Source organism: Haemorhous mexicanus, chromosome 15 (assembly GCF_027477595.1).
Source record: "Haemorhous mexicanus isolate bHaeMex1 chromosome 15, bHaeMex1.pri, whole genome shotgun sequence".
NCBI lineage: Eukaryota > Metazoa > Chordata > Aves > Passeriformes > Fringillidae > Haemorhous > Haemorhous mexicanus.
This window is the reverse complement of record NC_082355.1, coordinates 16,533,457-16,542,877: the sequence shown is the minus strand read 5'-3', so window position 1 is coordinate 16,542,877 and position 9,421 is coordinate 16,533,457.

The following is a 9,421-nucleotide window of genomic DNA, read 5'->3' as shown; positions in this document are numbered from 1 at the left end:
AACCGTGTACCACAGAACTCTAAATCTATAAAACTTTTCTTAACCTACATCCATGATATTTGTCTGTTAATTGTGAGAGTCAATCCTGGCATTACTCTTCTATCACAGGATGTTCCTGTTCTGCCTTCCCTGCACCTGGGACAGCCACAGGGGGACCTTGTGGCTCTGCACAACCCCTGCCAGGAGGGGACAGCCAGGGGGGTCGGGCTGTGCTCCCAGGGAACAGGGACAGAAGGAGAGGAACGGCCTCAGGCTGGGCCGGGGAGGATGAGGGTGGATTTTGGGGAAATTTCTTCACTGGAAGAAACATCCCTCACTGGATGCTGGATGTGGGATGTGTTCCTCACCCCCATGTCCCTGAGGAGGGGTAAAGGACACCCTGGAGAAGGTGCCCAGAGAAGCTGTGGCTGTTTCATCCCTGGGAGTGTCCAAGGCCAGGTTGGAGACAGCTTGGAGCAACTTGGAAATCTGCTGTGTCAAAGAGATTTTGGCCTGCAAAACTCTTCTGGCACCCTCTGATTGGTATCAGCCAGCTCTGCAGAAAGCTTCTTGTCTCTCTGGCTCGGAAGGAATTCCCTCCATCCTGCTTGGGGTCGGCACATGGAAATGTTTGGTGGTGGGATAGTGGAAGGTGTCGTCCCTGCTCACAGCAGGGGTTGGAATGAGATGATCCTTAAGGTTTTTTTCCAACACAAACCATTTTGTGAGTCAGGGATTCTGTGAAAATCAGCTGTGGTTCTGTTGCACTTGGCCAACAGCTTCCTGGTGGGAAATGCCATGGCCAGGGGTGATGGGAGCTCCAGGATCCCAGCAGGGCTCCCCCCTGGGTCCATCCTTTGCTCCAGAGCAGCTGTCCAGGTGAGAGCACCACAGAGCTGGGCCAGGGAGGGTCAGGTTGGAGGTCAGGGACAGGTTCTTCTCCCAGAGGGTGCTGGGCACTGCCCAGGCTGCCCAGGGAATGGGCACGGCCCCGAGGCTGCCAGAGCTCCAGGAGCCTTTGGACACCAGGGATGCACAGGGGGGATTGCTGGGGGGTCTGGGCAGGACTTTAGGGATCTTGGGGTCACTTCCAGCTCAGGACTCAGTGGCCTTTGGAAAAGGACATGCCAGGCTCCTGAGAGCCCAGCAAAGGCAGCACTGCAGAGCCAAATCCCAGGGCTGTGTGTGGACAGACTGGGAGATAGGACAAGAACTGGAGGAACAAACAGCAGGTGGGGACCAGGCCATGCCTGTCCCCTTCAGCAGGACCTCAAGAGCCACTTTGTCCCCCTGACAGGTTGTGAAAATTGCTGTTGTCACCCTGTCTTGCTGCAGCCGAGCCTCCCAATGTCCCCAGCTCAGCCGTGCACAGGGTGAGGATGGACCAAGGAGAGATCCCTTGTGGAACAGCTTCTCTGCTTTCTCCTTCTGCACCCCATTCTCATCTCCCAGGCCCAATCCCACAAGCAGAAGGAGCTGGAACTGGAACTGATGATCATGGTCTGAAATCTGAAGAGATTTCAGCCTGCAAAACTCTGCTGGCACCCTCTGATTGGCTTCAGCCAGCTCTGCAGAAAGCTTCCCGTCTCTCTGGCCCAGAAGGAATTCCCTCCATCCTGCTTAGGGTGGGCACTTGGAAATGTTTGGTGGTGGGAGGGAACCCTGGAGTGCTGAGTTCCCCTCCCAGTGCCCATCCCTGGGCCAAGGGCAAGGGGTACAGAGCACGAAACAAAAAGCTGAGAACAGCCCCAGCATGGCAGAGAAGGCCTCGGTGGCTCCCCCACACAGCCGGGAGCCCCGGCCAGCAGAGCTTTCATCCCTCTGGCTGTTCCCTCACAAAGCCAACACTTCCACAGCTCTGGAGTCTTGTCTCAGAGCTACCTGAGGATGTCACAAATTGTCATCTGGAGGTGTCCGTCCTCCCCACGGCCTGCAAAGGGCCGAGCCAGCCCGGGCCCTGTGGGGAGGCAGTTTGAGCTCGAAGAACTCGTCCCACCCCATCTGCCCAGGCTGCTGCCATCTGGGCAAGGACCCGAGCACAGCTCAGCCTCAACCTTTGGGCTGCCTTTTCTCAGCTTCCTCTTTTGATGTGGAAATCGCAGCTACCTCAAAGAGCAGCTCCGTGGCTGAATGCAGCAGCGGGTGCCTCTTGCAGAGTGCTCCTCTCTCCCCAATTACCTCGCTGGTCTCCACGGTTACGGCACCGCCAGCTCGGGGAGGGTTCTGGGCCTGCTCCTCCCTCACCTGAGGGGCGTCGCTGCCTCCCCGCTCTGCCAGTCCTGCCCCTGGGGCACAACAGCCCCAAAACGCTCCAGGGTGGGGCAGAGTGACTGGGAATTGTCCAGGGGGAATGGCCTGGGGGTGCTGGTGACAGCAGCTGGACACAGCTCAGGGGTGCCCAGGTGTGCCCAGGGGGGCAAGGAGGCCGTGGGCACCTGGCCTGGATCAGAACCAGTGTGGCAGCAGGACCAGGGCAGGGCCTGTCCCCTGTGCTGGCACTGCTGGGGCACCTCCAGGGCTGTGTCCTGTTCTGGCCCCTCATGGCCAGAGAGCCCTGGAGGGGCTGGAGCGTGTCCAGGGAAGGGAACGGAGCTGGGAAGGGGCTGGAGCCCCAGGAGAGGCTGAGGGAGCTGGGAAGGGGCTCAGCCTGGAGAAAAGGAGGCTCAGGGGGGACCTTGTGGCTCTGCACAGCTCCTGCCAGGAGGGGACAGCCGGGGGGGTCGGGCTGTGCTCCAGGGCACAGGGACAGGAGGAGAGGGAACGGCCTCAGGCTGGGCTGGGGAGGCTCAGGGTGGATTTTGGGGGAAATTTCTTCATGGGAAGGGTGGTCAGGCAGTGGGACAGGTGCCCAGGTGGAGTGCCCATCCCTGCAGAGTTCAAAAGCACACAGCTGTGTCACCTGGGGACGTGGCTCAGTGGTGTCCTGGGCAGTGCAGGGCAACGGATGGACTGGAGCCTCTCAGAGAGCTCCTCCAGCCTCAAAGATTCCGTGATTCTGTGCCATTCCCTGGCTGCTCCTGGCACTGCACTGCAGCCCTGGGCACATCAGGCACCTGCCCTGGCCATTCCCCCATTTGTGCCACCCTGCTGTGTGCCAAGGGCCACTGGAGGGGTTGGGGCAGGGACTGAGCTGCTGAGGGCACACACACGGATCCATGGGCAGGTGCCAGCCCCCACCCACACGGGAATGTCACTTGGCACACACAGGCCAAAGTACTCAGGTCTTCTTTAACCCTCAGCTCTCCCCAGGCCAGGGAAGGCTCCTGGGTGGAGCCCCTGCTGCAGCAGGCAGTGAGGCACAGCCAGGAGCATTACTGGTTATACTGGGAGCCTGCAGGAGCCGAAACCAGCCCTCCCACAGTGTCTGGGCTGCAGTGAGTCAGCCATGGCTGCTCTCTGCCATGTGGGCCTGCACAGGCTGCTGGTCCCTTCCCAGGGGCTCCTCCGTGGCTGGGCATTCCCAGAGCCGTGTCACTGCAGGGACAGAGGCCTACAGAGACACACGTGTGACACACAGGTGTGCAAGGGATGGGCCCTGGAGCACCCTGGCACAGTGGAGGTGTCCCTGCCCGTGGCATGGGTGGAACTGGAAGGGCTTTAAGGTCCCTTCCAACCCAAACCATTCTGTGATCCATGATGTTGCCATGGGATGAGCCGCAGAGGGTCTGGGGCAGCAATCCAGCAGGAACTCCCTCCCTCCTGCTCAGCCTTAGGAAAAGTCCCCAAGGTTCAGAGCTGCCTCCCCAGCTCTGTTTTGTCCCCATGCTCCATCCCCACTGAGCAGTTTTCACAGCCTGGAATGACACCAGGAATGCTGCCCCTGCCTCTGCTCCTGGTTCCCAATGCCAGCCCCAGGAGCTGTGGCAGCAAACCCAGCCTGGTGGCAGTGCTGGCATTCTGGCTCTGCCATGCCACACTTGGAGTGCTCACAGGGAGCCAGCCCCTGGGGGGACCTGGGAGCAGCCCCTGTGGATCCAAGGTGTGACATCCATGGAGTGGATGAGGCTGGAATCACCCCCTGCATCCCCCAGCCTGCCCCCCTCACAGGAGGTGAACCACAATGGTTCTGGTAAAATGTCTTTGTCTTGTGCAGGAGGTATGGAATATGCCCTTTACTTTAGTAAATGTCTTTTTAAAACATAGAAATGCTTTGTTATTGTAGCTAAAAATTCTTAATCAGAAAATTTCTGAAAAATCCTGTAGTGTTCTTTGACTGTACCTACTGAGAGTTGTTTACCAACTATTGCTTTGTTGAAAGTGAGATCTTTTTATTTTCTTTTCATTTTTCTTCCTTGAGTTTCTGCTGTGCCTTGGGCAGACCTCTGTAATATTTTGTATGCCTTTCAAGCTGCATAACTTAATATTTGGATACTTGATCACTTGTTTTATTAGGTAATTGATAAAATGGTGATGGGTATTAATATTAGTTCAACCATATATTTATACTGAATTGAGAATGTGTGGTTATAGTTCTGTGGGAGAAATACTTTTGCCAGTGTTCACCAGCTTGTAAAATCTACTGCAAGAGCTTTAAACACCTAAATAAAGACTGAAATGCACTTAAAAAAACAGATAATAAGGTCCAGATAAGCTGGTAGCTCTCACATCATCAGAACCATAACCTCACGTGTGGGCACAACATTCCTGCTCGTGCCCAGCCCATCCCAGAGCTGCATCCAGAAGGGCTCTGCCCGTGCCAGGGAATGTGTGATCCTTGCAGGGAGGGTTCCGTGTGCCAGGGAGGTTCTGCCAGCCTGAGGAGCTTTGGGAAGGCACCTGACAGGCTGGGGAGTGTTTTCCTGCAGGGCATCGTTTGACAGCCAAGAGGTGTTTGCTCCATGGGCATTCCTGTGCAGGCAGGACAGGCTGGGAATACCAACAGCTGAGTCAAGGCACTGGCAGGAGAAAAAGTGGGTCCAGTTTGGGCAGGAGCACATGGAGGGGAGGAGGAGCAGCAGCTCCTGGGGGCAGGACACAGAAATGCTTCCACACAGAGCCTGAGATGGGTTCACCTGTGCTGGCCAGGCTGGGTGTGCCTCTGAGCAGCCTGGGCCAGTGGATGACATCCCTGCCATGGCAGGACATTGGAATGAGAGGGTTTTCAAGGTCCCTTCCAAGCCAGTTCATTCCATGATTTGTGACCCTGGAAGTTCACCTGTGCTTTACCTACAGCTTCTGAGCAGCTCAGTGGGTCTCTTGCATTTCAGCTTCCATGCAGCTTCCCTGTGATCTGGGCAGAGCCCTGGGCTCAGGATGAGGGGGGCAAGCCCATGGGACCACCCCAGATCCAGGGATTTTGGGGTCACGATGGTGCCCTGAGCTCCTGATGGTGAGCTCCGTGCCGCCTGCCACCCCAGCTCCAAATAATTCCACGACAAATAAATGCCACACCCCACCCACAGCCAGAGGGAGGGGAGAGCTAAAAATACCCTCCCCTCCCTGCTGCCAGCAAAACCCAGCGGGGCCACCTGCCAGCAGGGAGCCAGAGCCACCCCAGCAGGGCTGGGCACCCTCTGCATGCTCGGGAACAGGAACAATTCCTGCCCTGGCTGCTGGAATGGGCTCCTCGGGGCTGGCATGGGTGCCCAGGCTGCTCAGCCCAGCTGGCAGCTCCCCACGCTGCCTCCAGACACAGGGGGAGGCACAGATCCCGGGGAGGAACACCCCAAGGGGGGGTGACATCTTTCTCTGCCACCTCCCCAGGGGACAGCAGAATTGCCAGACCAGGGGAAAGGCGTTGGCAAGGCCATGGAGCTGCTGGCACAGGGGTGGGGGACAGTGTTGGGGACAGGGGACACTGCTGGTGGGACAGGGGTGCTGAGGTGTTGCTGTGGGGCTGGGACAGGGACATGGGAGCAGCCTGTCCCGCTCTGGAGAGAAGGATGGGGATGGTGGGGAGGGGCTCCTGGGCCTCCATCACCCTGCACGAGGCATCCCCAGTTCTGGGTCGTGGTGGCACCATCCCAGGGTAGCCAGCAGTGTCCTGGTCAGGCAGGAGGGCACAGGCAGCTGTCCTGTCCCCAGATGTCCTGCAGGCTCAGCCTTTCCCCTGAGCAGCTCTCACCCAAGTGCCCGTACGGAGCAAGCTTTGCCTTTGGGAGCTGCTGGACTGCCAAGGATGGCCCATATGGACTGTGGCCAGCAGGAGCAGGGAGGGCATCCTTCCCCTGCCCTGGGCACTGCTGAGGGCACACCCTAAGTGCTGTGCCCAGCTCTGCCCCCTTAGCTTGGCAAGGACCTTGGGACACTGAGCACATCCAGAGGGGGCAACGAGGCTGGAGAGGGGCTGGGAACACAAACCCTGAGAGGAAGCCCTGAGGGAGCTGGGGGTGCTCAGCCTGGAGAAAAGGAGACTCAGGGGTGCCCTGATCACTCTCACAGCTCCTGAAAGGTGCCTGTGCTCAGCTGGGGCTGGGCTCTGTCTCCAGGGACTGACAGAACCAGAGCACACAGCCTCAAGCTGCACCAAGGGAAATTCAGGTTGGAGAGCAGGAAAAAGTTTTTCACAGAAAGAGTGATAAAGTTCTGGAATGTTCTGCCCAGGGAGGTGGTGGAGTCCCCATCCCTGGGGGTGTTTAACAAAGCTGGATGTGGCACTGGGTGCCAGGGTTGAGTTGAGGTGTTGGGGCTGGGTTGGACTTGATGGTCTTGGAGGTCTCTTCCAACCCAGTGATTCTGTGATTCTGAATTCTGAATTCTGCGAATTCTGCGAATTCTGTGAATTCTGTGAATTCTGTGATTCTGTGAATTCTGAAATTCCCTGATCACTGGGCAGGCAGTGCCTCAGGAGCTGTGGGGATCTGCTCCCTTCAGCCCCCAGGAGCCCAGGGACAGGATGTGATGGGCAGCAGTGGGCCACACGCTGCCTCTCATGCCCCAAAATGCAAAGCTGAGATCCTGGAGGACACATCACAGTGTAAAGAGCGTGAAAGTAGAAAACATCTCACAGCTCCCTGCCTGCCTGGCTCCGCAGAGATCTGCCCACTCAGGCCGAAGCTAGAGCCGTGGAAAAGGAGCCAGAAGAGCTTTGTCTGTGTTCCAACCCTTTGGAGATTTGAAACTTGACAACAACACAGGAGAGATTTTCCCCCTGTTTTTACAGATTATCAGTGCATGAAAACGCTGCCACACTCCATGCCAGACCCATGGAGCAAACCTGCTCCCAGTGCCCAGGGAGAAACCTCCTCCCACTCCTCCCATCCCCACAGCCAGCAGCCCCCGAGCTGGGTGTGTGTCCTGTCAGCACCAGAGCAGCCACAGCTGCACCCACAGCCACCTGCAGCAGCACCCTGTGAGCAGGGCCCACCTCCCTGCAGGGCTGCCTCCAGCTCTGGGGTCTCCAGAAGGACCTGGAGCTGCTGGATGAGTCCAGAGAGGCCATGGAGGTGCTCCCAGGGCTGGAGCCCCTCTGCCATGGAGCCAGGCTGGGAGAGCTGGGGGTGCTCACCTGGACAAGAGACGGATTCAGGGAGAGCTCAGAGCCCCTTGCAGGGCTTAAAGGGGCTCCAGGAGAGCTGGAGAGGGACTGGGGACAAGGGATGGAGGGACAGGACACAGGGAATGGCTCCCACTGCCAGAGGGCAGGGATGGATGGGGTATTGGGAATGAGGAATTGTTCCCTGGCAGGGTGGGCAGGGCCTGGCACAGGGTGCCCAGAGCAGTTGGGGCTGCCCCTGGATCCCTGGCAGTGCCCAAGGCCAGGCTGGACACTGGGGCTGAGAGCAGCCTGGGACAGTGGGAGGTGTCCCTGCCATGGCGAGATGAGATTTAAGGTCCTTTCCATCCAAACTATTCCCTGATTCCATGACCCAGAGCTCACCCAAGGCTGCAGAGGCTCTTGCTCAGGATGGCCTTGCCTGGGCTGCTCTGCACCCCAAAGGTGACCCCTCTTTCCCCCACCTCCATGCATTCAGGATTCCTGCCCTGATCCTGTGTTTACCAAATCCGGGGCCCCCCATGAGCTCCCCCCTCCCCCCTGGATTTCCCAGGGCAATCCCTGCCAGGAGGGTCCTGCGTGTCCCACTGAGGAGGAATTTATCCAAAGGGAGAAAATCAAGGTAGGGCCCTGAGCCCGTGGCAGTCCTCAGGGCACAGGAAGCTGCTGCAGAGGAGCTGCATTGCACAGGACTGAGTCATCCACTCTTCTTGCTGCCTCATGTCGGTTATAATGGACATGAGGGAAAGAAAAGCAGGATTACGTTTTCTCTTCTTCCGCCAGCCACGATCCTGAAGTGTGGCACGGTGGGGACCAGCCTGGCTCCTTCTGGGGCACAGCTCAAGCCTGGAAAGCCTGGAGAGGTCTCCCCTGGCTGTGTGCAGGTTTTCCCAGGGGCAGGGGGCAGGTGAGATGCTTCCTGCCGGGATCTTTTCCAGGATCAGGATGCCCTCGATCAGTGGGTGCCACACGGCAGGTCCTGAGCTGTTCCTTTGGCATGTCTGTTCCAGCAGCCCCGGGGCTGAATGGCCGGGGTTAGGAAAGGCTCTGACTCACCGAGTGGGCTCATTCGAGGGCAGTTTCCTGTCCCTGCTCCCTGCTCCCCCCTCCCAGGTGCTGCCGGACTGGTTGTGCCGCTGCTGGAGCAGGACAAACAGCCCTGGGGCTCCTCCAGTGCCAGGGGGCATTTCCAGCCCCACGGGCAGCCAGGCAGCTCGTGGTAGGTCCCCTCCACTCCTGAATCCACCCCGGGATGCTCCTGCTGGATATCCCCCCCCCCCCCCCCAGTGGATGTGGAGCCTTGGCTGGGCCACCTTTCAGCAGTGGCTGGAAATAAATCCCCAATTTCTCTGCTGATATCTGCAGCTGACACAGGAGCCTGGCAGGGCAGTAAATAGCGATGAGGAGCCAGCAGCCTTCAGCCCAGGCTGATCCAAGCATCCCTATTTCATCCCCCAGCTGAGAGCTGGAGCTGGGAACAAGCAGTGCTGGCTGCTCCTGCCAAACCAAGCCGGGGCTTTGGAGAAGAAATATGCAGGAGCAGTAGGAAGTGAGGTTTAGCATCCCTGCAAACCTGAGGGAAGAGGAGAGCTGCTGCTGGGGGCTGAGGAAGCCCAAGGTGGGCTGAAATTCCCGTGAAAGACAGAAAAATGTGTTGGGAAGGAACGGGAACAGTCAGGGGGGTGTTGGTACTGATGGAGCCCTGGGGAAAATAAATGCTGCCATGTGCAGGGAATTCCCATTTCCCCCAGGAATAAACAGCCCAACTCCATCTCTGCTCTGGGAGCTGTTCCCCTGGCCGAGGGGAGGCTGCGGAGCAGAGAGCTCGGGGAGAGGTCCAGGGAGGAAGGGATCCTGCAGAGGGAAGAGGGAAGAGGGAAAAGGAGTGGTTTTTTTCTCTCAACTGACTCATGTCTGCATTGCCGTGAGTCAGCATGGCAGGATCACCTGCCCAGGGCAGCCTTGGCATGGAAATGATCTGTGAGGCTCCTCCCAAAGCACCCCGGG